Source organism: Delphinapterus leucas, chromosome 7 (assembly GCF_059928025.1).
Source record: "Delphinapterus leucas isolate spDelLeu-1000000601 "Yukka" chromosome 7, BTC_Dleu_Yukka2, whole genome shotgun sequence".
NCBI lineage: Eukaryota > Metazoa > Chordata > Mammalia > Artiodactyla > Monodontidae > Delphinapterus > Delphinapterus leucas.
The window spans coordinates 93765890-93779531 of record NC_143135.1 but is presented as its reverse complement, the minus strand read 5'-3'; the positions used below and the strand labels follow the sequence as shown (position 1 = coordinate 93779531).

General features: G+C 39.2%; 1 protein-coding gene and 1 long non-coding RNA gene across 8 annotated transcripts in view; both read left to right on the top strand.

The window, feature by feature from the left end:
* The window catches only part of SIK3 (SIK family kinase 3), a 296083-nt gene that overhangs the window by 95135 nt on the left and 187306 nt on the right, over window positions 1-13642 (top strand). The gene's annotated exons all lie outside the window — the stretch shown is intronic.
* LOC111166948 (uncharacterized) overlaps window positions 1-13642 on the top strand; it is a 105603-nt gene that overhangs the window by 49919 nt on the left and 42042 nt on the right. The window contains exon 1 of the long non-coding RNA XR_002642718.2: window positions 1-13642. This exon is cut by the window's left edge and continues 49919 nt beyond it; it is cut by the window's right edge and continues 40738 nt beyond it. This is a non-coding gene — a long non-coding RNA (uncharacterized LOC111166948).

Here is a 13642-nt window from a genome sequence, read left to right as displayed (position 1 = left end):
TAGGAGGCTGTGAAGGGGAGATGCCACATGCAGTTCTTATTCTCCAAAGTCCCTTGGCTGGTGAACAGAGATTTTTCCCATCAGTAAGCAGATACTTGGTTATATATTGACAGATCCTTTCTAAACAACTTTTGGAATAGAAGACTTTTCTTCTGTTTTGTGTTTTTGGAGCTTAAGGAGAATAATGAAGTAGGTAGAACTGACTTGTGGTAGTTTAATGTATACAAATATTATCTGTTTAACTCCTGTCACTAGTCTTTATCTCCTATATTTGTTCTTGAACATTGTCCAAGAAAGATAAGTGGATAAATTATAGTGGCTGATTTGCATATGTTTATTGTCCTTTATTTATTATTCTCAGTATTGGATAGTTTGAGTGATTTGCCTCAGTTAGGTAGGTACTTAGATTGGACCCTAAGGCTTTTAACTTTTTTTTTGAGGGGGGGCAGCACAAAATATGGGGTGAAGAGGTCTATCTTTAAAGTGACAGGGCTTGGTGCCTTTTGCTGCTGAAGAGGGAAACACTATTACCTGGCAGAATCTACTGTGTTTTGTATCATCAGATCTTTAAATCAGCAGTTTACTTTTTGTTTAGTAGTATGTCTTGGCTTGTCTGAATGAGTCATAATTAAAATATAGTCACCAGGACTCATAATCTTGTCCAAACAGGAATTATATTATAGATATACTATGCCTTGCCATGTATGGAAATAGACTGATACACGTCCCGTTCCTATTCTTTTGTCTCTGTTTTTTCTTTTGCCCTACCCAGGTACGTGGGGAGTTTCTTGCCTTTTGGGAGGTCTGAGGTCTTCTGCCAGCGTTCAGTGGGTGTTCTATAGGAGCAGTTCCACGTGTAGATGTATTTCTGATGTATCTGTGGGGAGGAAGGTGATCTCCGCGTCCTACTCTTCTGCCATCTTCTCCTGTCCAATAGACTGATACAGGTCTGCTGTGATCACTGAGATGAGATAGGTTTTTATAAATAAATAAATAAATGATAAATTATTTTAGAAGCATTTTAATAGGTTTCTTTGTCATCTACTCAAAAGAAAAGAGCCTGGAAAGTGAAAATAAACAGAAAAGTAAGTAAAAATAATGGTTATTCAAATTGAAATCTGAAAATCTCTTTCATCTACTTGAATTTTTATATTTATTATGTAAAAATGAAATGATTGTTTTCTTTCAAAAGATTCAAGGAGTAAAACAATTTTAAAAAGAGTTTTGACATTCCTTTGTTCATCGACAAAAACATTGTCTAGAACACCAGCTCAGGGCATATAGCTTCTGATCCAGGCCAATAAATAATATTGCTAAGGTTTGCTATGGTCATTTGCCGTAGGTGTTTTATTGAGCTAGAACTGCACTGGGGCAGTAGCCTTCAAGTCAGGAAACATGAATTAAGAACTTATGTGCTGGGCTTCCCTGGTGGCGCAGTGGTTAAGAATCTGCCTGCCAACGCAAGGGACATGGGTTTGAGCCCTGGCCTGGGAAGATCCCACATGCCGTGGAGCAACTACTGCGCCACAACTACTGAGCCTGCAAGCCACAACTACTGAGCCCGAGTGCCACAGCTGCTGAAGTCTGCACGCCTAGAGCCTGTGCTCCGCAACAAGAGAAGCCACCACAATGAGAAGCCTGCGCACTGCAACAAAGAGTAGCTCCTGCTCATCGCAACTAGAGAAAGCCCGCGCACAGCAACAGTGACCCAACACAGCCAAAAATAAAAGCAAACAAATTAATTTAAAAAAAAAAAAGAAGAATTTATGTGCCAGGTACTGCACTAAATACTGAGGACACAAAGGTGAATAAAACATTACTTATACTCGGTTTGTTCTACAAAGGATTTGAAATACTGACAGGAAGTAAATACAATAATATTATAAAATATAACTTAAGTTCAGAACCAGGGAAAATAGAAATTAGATTTGGAGGCCAAAATATGGTTGAATAATAAGACATGGGCCCTATGGCTGAGAAGCTCAGTTTAATGTTCATCCTAGTAGCGACATGATACAGAAGCTAAACTTTGTTATGTTCAAGCTATGTTAAGGCATGATTAGTATATTTAGCAGGATTATGAAGAGTTCAGGCATTTTGGGGGAACTCCCATGAAAATGTCACCTGGAGCTGGTTTTGTAAGTGGTAGTGTTGTTACTCTTTAGTTATGAGAGTTGAATATAAGATGATTTCAGTATTATTTTTAAAATTTATTTAAACTTCACTGTGTTCCCTTTGTCCAGCACATCCCGCCGTTTGTCACTTCGCGCCTCGTGGTATTGCAGTGCTTATGTTCAAGTGACCCTGATTTTACTTAATAATGGCCACAAAGCACCAGAGTAGTGATACTGGCAATTCAGATATGCCAAAGAGAAGCCGTAAATTGCTTCTTTGAAGTGAAAAGATGAAAGTTCTCTGCCAAAGAAAGAAAGAAAATCATATGCTGAGGTTGCTGAGATCTACGCCGGGTGGCTGACAGAGTCTTTTTGCTCCAGCCGGGTGTCAGGCCTGAGCCTCTGTGGTGGGAGAGCTGAGTTCAGGACATTAGTCCACCAGAGACCTCCCAGCCCCATGTAATATCAAACGGCGAAAGCTCTCTCGGAGATCTCCATCTCAACGCTAAGACCCAGCTCCACTCAACGACCAGCAAGCTCCAGTGCTGGACACCTATGCCAAACAACTAGGGAGACAGGAAAGCAACCCCACCCATTAGCAGAGAGGCTGCCTAAAATCATAATAAGGTCACAGACACCCCAAAACACACTACCGGATGCGGTCCTGCCCACCAGAAAGACAAGTTCCACCTCATCCACCAGAACACAGGCACCAGTCCCCTCCACCAGGAGACCTACACAACCCACTGAACCAACCTTAGCCACTGGGGGCAGACACCAAAAACAACAGGAACTACGAACTGCCAGCCTGTGAAAAGGAGACCCCAAACACAGTAAGTTAAGCAAAATGAGAAGACAGAGAAACACACAGCAGATGAAGGAGCAAGGTAAAACCCCACCAGACCAAACAAATGAAGAAGAAATAGGAAGTCTACCTGAAAAAGAATTCAGAGTAATGATGGTAAAGATGATCCAAAATCTTGGAAATAGAATGGAGAAAATACAAGGAACGTTTAACAAGGACCTAGAAGAACTAAAGAGCAAACAAACAATGATGAACAACACAATAAATGAAATTTAAAGTTCTCTGGAAGGAATCAATAGTAGAATAACTGAGGCAGAAGAACGGATAAGTGACCTGGAATGTAAAATAGTGGAAATAACTACTGCAGCAGAATAAAGAAAAAGGAATGAAAAGAATTGGGGACAGTCTCAGAGACCTCTGGGACAACATTAAATGCACCAACATTCGAATTATAGGAATCCCAAAAGAAGAAGAGAAAAAGAAAGGGACTGAGAAAATGTTTGAAGAGATTATAGTTGAAAACTTTCCTATATGGGAAAGGAAATAAGTCCAGGAAGTGCAGAGAGTCCCACAGAGGATAAATCCAAGGAGAAACACACCGAGACACATATTAATCAAATTATCAAAAATTAAACACACACAAAAAATATTGAAAGCAGCAAGGGAAAAACGACAAATAACATACAAGGGAATCCCCATAAAGTTAACAGCTGATCTCTCAGCAGAAAGTCTGCAAGCCAGAAGGAAGTGGCAGGACATATTTAAAGTGATGAAAGGGAAAAACCTACAACCAAGATTACTCTACCCAGCAAGGATCTCATTCAGATTAGACAGAGAAATTAAAACCTTTACAGACAAGCAAAAGCTAAGAGAATTCAGCACTACCAAACCAGCTCTACAACAAAGGCTAAAGGAACTTCTCTAGGTAGGAAACGCAAGAGAAGGAAAAGCCCTACAATAACAAACCCAAAACAATTAAGAAAATGGTAATATGAACACACATATCGATAACTACTTTAAATGTAAGTGGATTAAATGCTCCAACCAAAAAACATAGACTGGCTGAATGGATACAAAAACAAGACCCGTATAAATGCGGTCTACAAGAGACCCACCTCAGATCTAAGGACACATACAGACTGAAAGTGAGGGGGTGGAAAAAGATATTCCATGCAAATGGAAATCAAAAGAAAGCTGGAGTAGCAATTCTTATATCAGACAAAATAGACTTTAAAATAAAGACTATTACAAGAGACAAGGAAGGACACTACATAATGATCAAGGGATCGATCCAAGAAGAATATATAACAATTGTAAATATTTATGCACCCAACATAGGAGCACCTCAGTACTTAAGGTAAATGCTAACAGCCATAAAAGGGGAAATCGACAGTAACACAATCATAGTAGGGGACTTTAACACACCCCACTTTCACCAATGGACCGATCATCCAAAATGAAAATAAATAAGGAAACACAAGCTTTAAATGATACTTTAATAAAGATGGACTTAATTGTTATTTATAGGACATTCCATCCAAAAACAACAGAATACAGACAGCAGAAGCAAGAAGAACTACGGTCCTGCAGCCTGTGGAACAAAAACCACATTCACAGAAAGATAGACAAGATGAAAAGCCAGAGGGCTATGTACCAGATGAAGGAACAAGATAAAACCCCAGAAAAACAACTAAATGAAACAGAGATGGGCAGTCTTCCAGAAAGAGAATTCAGAATAATGATAGTGAAGATGATCCAGGACCTCGGAAAAAGAATGGAGGCAGAGATTGAGAAGATATAAGAAGTGTTTAACAAAGGTCTAGAAGAATTAAACAACAAACAAACAGAGATGAACAATACAATAACTGAAATGAAAACTACACTAGAAGGAATAAATAGCAGAATAACTGAGGCAGAAGAAACGGATAAGTGACCTGGAAGATAGAATGGTGGAATTCACTGCTGTGGAACAGAATAAAGAAAAAAAGAATGAAAAGAAATGAAGGCAGTCTAAGAGACCTCTGGGACAACATTAAACGCAACAACATTCGCGTTATAGGGTTTCCAGAAGGAGAAGAGAGAGAGAAAGAACCCAAGAAAATATTTGAAGAGATTATAGTCAAAAACTTCCTTAACATGGGAAAGGAAATAGCCACCCAAGTCCAGGAAGCGCAGAGAGTCCCATACAGGATAAACCCAAGGAGAAACACGCCAAGACACATAGTAATCAAATTGGCAAAAATTAAAGACAAAGAAAAATTATTAAAAGCAACAAGGGAAAAATGACAAATAACATACAGGGGAACTCCCATAAGGTTAACAGCTGATTTCTCAGCAGAAACTCTACAAGCCAGAAGGAAGTGGCATGATATACTTAAAGTGATGAAAGGGAAGAACCTACAACCAAGATTACTCTACCCAGCAAGGATCTCATTCAGATTTGATGGAGAAATCAAAAGCTCTACAGACAAGCAAAAGCTAAGAGAATTCATTACCACCAAACCAGCTCTACAACAAATGCTAAAGGAACTTCTCTAAGTGGGAAACACAAGAGAAGAAAAGGACCTACAAAAACAAACCCAAAACAATTAAGAAAAAGGTAACAGGAACATACATATTGATAATTACCTTAAACGTGAATGGATTAAATGCTCCAACCAAAAGACAGAGGCTTGGGCTTCCCTGGTGGCGCAGTGGTTGAGAGTCTGCATGCCGATGTAGGGGACACGGGTTCGTGCCCTGGTCCGGGAAGATCCCACATGCCACGGAGAGGCTGGGCCCATGAGCCATGGCTGCTGAGCCTGTGCATCCAGAGCCTTTACTCCACAACAGGAGAGGCCACAACAGTGAGAAGCCCGCATACCGCAAAAAAAAAAAAAAAAAGAAAGAAAAAAAGACAGAGTCTTGCTGAATGTATACAAAAATGAGACCCATATATATGCTGTCTACAAGAGACCCACTTCAGACTTAGGGACACATAGAGACTGATAGTGAGGGCATGGAAAAAGATATTCCATGCAAATGGAAATCAAAAGAAAGCTGGAGTAGCAATACTCATATCAGAAAAAATAGACTTTAAAATAAAGAATGTTACAAGAGACAAGGAAGGACACTACATAATGAAGCACACTATATAATGATCAAGGGATCAATCCAAGAAGAAGATATAACAATGCACCCAACATACGAGCACCTCAGTACATAAGGCAACTGCTAACAGCTCTAAAAGAGGAAATTGCTACTAACTCAATAATAGTGGGGGACTTTCTCACTTACACCAACGGACAGATCATCCAAACAGAAAATTAATAAGGAGACACAAGCTTTAAGTGACACAACAGACCAGATAGATTTAATTGATATTTATAGGACATTCCATCCCCAAACAGCAGATTATACTTTCTTCTCAAGTGTGCACGGAACATTCTCCAAGATAGATCATATCTTGGGTCACACATCAAGCCTTGGTAAATTTAAGAAAATTGAAATCATATCAAGCATCTTTTCTGACCACAGTGCTATGAGATTAGAAATTAATTACAGGGAAAAAAACGTAGAAAACCCAAACACATGGAGGCTAAACAATACGTTAGTAAATAAGCAAGAGATCGCTGAAGAAATCAAAGGGGAAATCAGAAAATACCTAGAGACAAATGACAATGAAAACACGATGATCCAAAACCTATGGGATGCAGCAAAAGCAGTTCTAAGAGGGAAGTTTATAGCTATACAAGCCTACCTCAAGAAACAAGAAAAATCTCAAATAAACAATCTTACCTTACACCTAAAGGAACTAGAGAAAGAAGAACAAAAAAACCCCACAAATTTAGCAGAAGGAAAGAAATCGTAAAGATCAGATTGGAAATAAATGAAAAAGAAATGAAGGAAACATTAGCTAAGATCAATAAAACTAAAAGCTGGTTCTTTGAGAAGATAAACAAAATTGATAAACCATTAGCCAGACTCATCAAGAAAAAAAGGGAGAAGAATCAAATCAATAGAATTAGAAATGAAAAAGGAAAAGTAACACCTGACACTGCAGAAATATGAAGGATCATGAGAGATTACTGCAAGCAACTATATGCCAATAAAATGGACAACCTGGAAGAAATGGACAAATTCTTAGAGAAACACAACCTCCTGAGACTAAACCTGGAATAAATAGAAAATATAAACAGACCAATCACAAGCACTGAAATTGAAACTGTGATTAAAAATCTTCCAACTAACCAAAGCTCAGGACTAGATTGCTTCACAGGCGAATTCTATCAGACATTTAGAGAAAAGCTAACACCTATCCTTCTCAAACTCTTCCAAAATATAGCAGAGGGAGGAACACTCCCAAACTCATTCTACGAGGCTGCCATCACCCTGATACCAAAACCAGACAAAGATGTCACAAAAAAAGAAAACTACAGACTAGTATCACTGATGAACATAGATGGAAAAATCCTCAACAAAATATTAGCAAACAGAATCCAACAGCACATTAAAAGGATCATACACCATGATCAATTGGGTTTGTCCCAGGAATGCAAGGATTCTTCAGTGTACGCAAATCAATCAATGTGATACAGCATATTAACAAATTGAAGGAGAAAAACCATAGAATCATCTCAGAAAATGCAGAAAACTTTCGACAAAATTCAACATCAATTTGTGATAAAAACTCTTCAGAAAGTAGGCATACAGGGGACTTAACCTCAACATAATAAAGGCCATATATGACAAACCCACAGCCAACATCATTCTCAGTGGTGAGAAACTGAAACCATTTCCACTAAGATCAGGAAGAAGACAACGTTGCCCCCTCTCACCACTATTATTCAACATAGTTTTGGAAGTTTTAGCCACAGCAATCAGAGAAGAAAAAGAAATAAAAAGAATCCAAATTGGAAAAGAAGAAGTAAAACTGTCACTTTGCAGATGACATGATACTATACATAGAGAATCCCAGAGATGCTACCAGAAAACTACTAGAGCTAATCAATGAATTTGGTAATGTAGCAGGATACAGGATTAATGCACAGAAATCTCTTGCATTCCTATACACTAATGATGAAAAATCTGAAAGAGAAAGGAAGGAAACACTCCCATTTACCATTGCAACAAAAAGAATAAAATACCTAGGAGTAAACCTACCTAAGGAGACAAAAGACCTGTATGCAGAAAACTATAAGACACTGATGAAAGAAATTAAAGATGATACCAACAGATGGAGAGATATACCATGTTCTTGGATTGGAAGAATCAACATTGTGAAAATGACTATACTACCCAAAGCAGTCTACAGATTCAGTGCAATCCCTATCAAGCTACCAATGGCATTTTTCACAGAACTAGAACAAATGATTTCACAATTTGTATGGAAACACAAAAGACCCCGAACACCAACGCAATCTTGTGAAAGAGAAACAGAGCTGGAGGAATCAGGCTCCCTGACTTTTCAGACTATACCACAAAGCTACAGTAATCAAGACAGTATGGTACTGGCACAAAAACAGAAATATAGATCAATGGAATAGAATAGAAAGCCCAGCGATAAACCCAGACACATATGGTCACCTTATCTTTGATAACGGAGGCAGGAATATAGAATGGAGAAAAGAGTCTCTTAAATAAGTGGTGCTGGGAAAACTGGACAGTTACATGTAAAAGGATGAAAGTAGAACACGCCCTAACACCATATACAAAAATAAACTCAAAATGGATTAAAGCCCTAAATGTAAGTCCAGACACTGTAAAACTCTTGAGGAAAACATAGACAGAACACACTATAACATACATCACAGCAGGATCCTTTTTGACCCACCTGCTAGAAAAATGGAAAGAAAAACAAAAATAAACAAATGGGACCTAATGAAACTTACAAGCTTTTGCACAACAAAGGAAATCATAAACAAGTCGAAAAGACAACCCTCAGAATGGGAGAAAATATTTGCAAATGAAGCAACTGACAAAGGATTAATCTCCAAAATTTACAAGCAGGTCATGCAGCTCAATATCAAAAACAACAACAACCCGGGCTTCCCTGGTGGCGCAGTGGTTGAGAGTCTGCCTGCCGATGCAGGGGACATGGGATCGTGCCCTGGTCCGGGAGGATCCCACATGCCGCGGAGCGGCTGGGCCCGTGAGCCATGGCCGCTGAGCCTGCGCGTCCCGAGCCTGTGCTCCGCAACGGGAGAGGCCACAACAGTTAGAGGCCTGCGTACCGCAAAAAAAAACCCAAAAATAACCTAATCCAAAAATGGGCAGAAGACCTAAATAGACATTTCTCCAAAGAAGATTTGCAGATTGCCAACAAACACATGAAAGAATGCTCAACATCATTAACCATTAGAGAAATGCAAATCAAAACTGCAATGAGATATCATCTCACAGCGGTCAGAGTGGCCATCATCAAAAAATCTACAAACAGTAAATGCTGGAGAGGGTGTGGAGAAAAGGGAACCCTCTTGCACTATTGGTGGGAATGTAAATTGATAAAGCCACTGTGGAGAACAATATGGAGGCTTCTTAAAAAACTAAAAATAGAGCTACCATATGACCTAGCAATCCTATTACTGGGCACATACCCTTAGAAAACCATAATTCAGAAAGAGTCATGAAGAAAAAAAAAGGGCTTCCCTGGTGGCACAGTGGTTGAGAGTCCACCTGCCGATGCAGGGGACACCGGTTCGTTCCCTGGTCCGGGAAGATCCCACATGCCGCGGAGCGGCTGGGCCCGTGAGCCGTGGCCAATGAGCCTGCGCGTCCGGAGCCTGTGCTCCGTGTCGGGAGAGGCCACAACAGTGAGAGGCCCACATACCGCAAAAAAAACAAACAAAAAAACCCCACTGTTTACTTAGTAGCCGTCAAATTCTATAAGGAAAATAATTGTTGCTGTAATTATGCAGTTTTGTATCTCATTAGCTACCATACTGGAAGATTATGTATTATGCAACAGTGATATCTGTTGAACCAATGAAATCTGAAGCCAGTGTCAAAAAGTTGTGTTTATATATCCCTTTAGAACACTAAATCTTTTTTTTCCTTTTAAAACTAAGATATGCCCACAAGAGTCCCCAAAACAGACTCTATATTCAAATTACAACTTATTTACTTCATCAGAGTTTCTCTAACCTGTGAAACCGGAGAAACGGTAGTAGTTTTTGATTCAGCAAAAATCATCACATCCTGCCCCACAAAGATGCCATGAAATAACGCTACAAACTAAGGAAAGGGAAAGTTTAATAACTAAAGAAAAAACAGAAGGGAAACACAGCAATTTCTAAACTGCAATTCACTTCTTTTTCTATCTCAATATTAAATCCGTACTTATCGTATAAACAAAAACCTATTACCGTATAAAAATAAAGTGAAACTTCAGTCCTCAGCTCCTCAGGCTAGGTTCCTAGACTGTCCCCTCAACACAGTGAAGTTTATTTATTTATTTATTTATTTATTTATTAAAGGTTCATCAGAACCTTTATTTTTTTTAGATTCCACATATATGTGTTAGCACACGGTATTTGTTTTTCTCTTTCTGACTTACTTCACTCTGTATGAGTCTCTAGGTCCATCCACCTCATTACAAATAGCTCAATTTCGTTTCTTTCTATACCTGAGTAATATTCCATTCTATATATGTGCCACATCTTCCATATCCATTCATCTGTTGATGGACACTAAAGTTGCTCCCATGTCCTGGCTATTATAAATAGAGCTGCAATGAACATTGTGGTACAGGACTCTTTTTTTTTCTTTTTTGCGGGACACGGGCCTCTCACTGTTTTGGCCTCTCCAGTTGCAGAGCACAGGCTCCGGACGTGCAGGCTCAGCGGCCATGGCTCACGGGCCCAGCCGCTCCACAGCATGTGGGATCTTCCCGGACCGGGGCACGAACAGTAAACAGTTTTTTTACTTACCTTAATTAGCTTAGTTATGTGCTGTCATTGAGTGAATCTTATATTTTCCTTCATGCTGCTGCACTCCACATTTTTAGTTGAACAGAGACAGATATTAATTATTTTAAAAGAGGTCTTGCTCTTAAAGCATTTTTGCCAATTGGTTTTCCTTAATTACAGTGCTTTATCCACATTTAGATGAAATCCAGCTCAGGAAGAAAGCATAATGAAACGCATACTTACTGAAAACATTCAGTTAGGGTAGCGGAAAGCCTCCTAGAAGGTAAAATATTTCAAGGTTGTTTTAAAGTTTATCCTCATTATTTATTCATCCATAGGTATGTTAACTGGGCGAAGGTTCCTGAATGTGGTACTATTTTGGTAAGGCCCTGTGTGTGTCTCAGGCACTTTTGATGCAGGTACTGACTTTTAAAACCCAGACTCATGTAGATGTGCAATAAGACACCACTCCAGCCTTGAAGAACATCCGTGTTTCTTTTGTAACCTGTAAGATGTGTTTGCTAGTGCATTTCACATTTCAGCCGGTGGAATCTAAAGAATGCAGATGGGAACTATAGAACCTATGTGTAAATCGGTTTCACTTTCAGGAGATTGGAAATAGCTGTTGAGAGCACTATGGGTTTATTTGGGAGGAGTGCTATGGTGGATGGGCAGTGTCTACTAGGGTTTGGAATGGTGAAACTGCAGCGTGTGCTCCTTCTGTCTATCATCCATGGTGTTGTCACCTATGTTGAATGCGTTCTCTGATCATACTGAGAGCCCAAAGGCTCAAGATAATAATTTCAACAGGGACCTGGGAGAAATAAAGAAGACAGAGGTATTTAGGACAAAAGAGGGCCAGTAAAGGGAAAATCACTTATGGATGGAAGAATAGAGAATGGTAAATTGGAAAGAAAAAGATTAAAAAGACACGAGAGTAGACATAAACAGGCTCTACCAGTCCTTTTTTTTCGGCTTAAGAAAGGAAAATACATCTGTGAAATTCTTGGGCCACTTTGGGCAAGTAAATTAGAAGTTAATTCAAGTTGTATTGCTGTTGGAGTATAAGTCTTAAAATTTTTGTTGTTCTCAAGGTAGAAAAAAAGGTATGATACTCATGGTACTCCTTTAGTTCGTTTATTTGCCACTTAGGATAAAACAAAATAAGGGAGACTTCTAGAGTAGTCTGTGATCTTAGAAGGGACTTTCAAAAAATGATTATAGGGCTGCAAGATATCTCTTTTCTCTTATGTGATCACATCCCATTTTCCCAGATATTTAGTATCAAAGTTTTCCATAATAAGTTCTGTAGAACAGTAGTGTCCCTCAATGTTTAAGTATATGTTCTAGGAGGAAAAGAATCATTAGGTAAGTTTGGGGAATGATAGGGTTCCACAACAAAATAACAAAATAGTGAACAAAATTAGTCTGTTTCTTTGCTATAGGACATCTTAGAGTTCGTAAAATACTAGTGTGCCTTGTGAATCCCTGAAGAGAGAAACGAGGTGGAGTGTGTAGCTTTTCTCAAATTTAGTTGGCCACTGTACAGTTTGAGAAAAGCTGGTATATATGATTGTGTTACCCGTAAGCCTGGATTTCTGCAACTCCTCTGACTTGCTTTGCTATTTTTTTTCTCTTTCCCACTCCTCCCGCATTACCCGCCCCCGCCTCCGCTCTCTCGTTTCCATGTGCGTATTCCACTTGGGGGGAATATTAATACTAGTTCACATTTTAAAATATGATAGTATTTCTGTGAACTCCTTAGTTGAACCTTCAGGTTTCTTAATAATCGGACCCCAGTCTTACCTACATTTTCAGGTTTTTCACCACTGTTCTCCCATGATGATTCCTTACTGGAGCTCAATTTCTTAACTATTCCGTGATTTTATTGTGTACTTGGAATGTTCTCTACCTTTATATTAAGGTCTGGCTGAAGTTCTAGCTCTTCCATGAGGCCTCCCCTGATCTCTTTAGCTAGAAGTAATCTCTTCTTCCTCGGACATATAGCATTTATTTACTAATACCTGTAGTAGTATTTACAGATTGGTCTGTGGTTATTTATGCAGATGTTTTGCAAGCTTGAGAAGAGAGGGCATACCATGCCATATCACCTCTATCATGCATAGCTTCTAGCTTAAATGTCCCCCACACAGTAATAATACAAGCTAACATTTGTTTATGAAGTGCCAGGCATTGTTCTAAGTTCTTTACATGATTAATCCTTCACTACAGACCTATAGGTATCTCTGTCTTATAGATGAGGCAAGCAACTAAGGCAGTGAGAGGTAGAGTAAATTACTCAAAGTCACATATTAAGTTAGTGATGGAACCAGGATTTGAACCTAAGCCATCTCATGCTCTTAATCACTACACAGCACTGCTTCCCATTAGTAGGTGCTCAGTGAATACTTGAATGAATGAATGAATGAGTAAGCCAGGCTTTGGAAAAGGGCCCATCAGCTGTGTTTCAAGATTGTAAGGCACTTTCCTTATCACCTTTTTGAAGTTGACATTTATCTAGCCATGTAAGAAGTTCTAAATGACAAAGAACAATTAGCAAGAGTTCAGGTGGGTTGAGGGAGCGGTAGAGATGAGTGTATGGGGAGATGCAGGTTTTTATGTATAGCCAAGAAGAGTCAGTGCTAGGCTAGAAACCGCTGCTTTCCTCGTGGAGGGAATGGTGGTGAATCCAGGCTTTGGAGTCCGAAGACCTGTAGAGGAGTTTCAGCTTCCTAATTTGTTAGTTTAGCAAGTTTCTTAACTGTTGTAAACCTCAGTTTTCTCCTCTGTAAAATAACGGTGGGTACTTCATTAGTGTCTGGGAGAATTAAACCAGA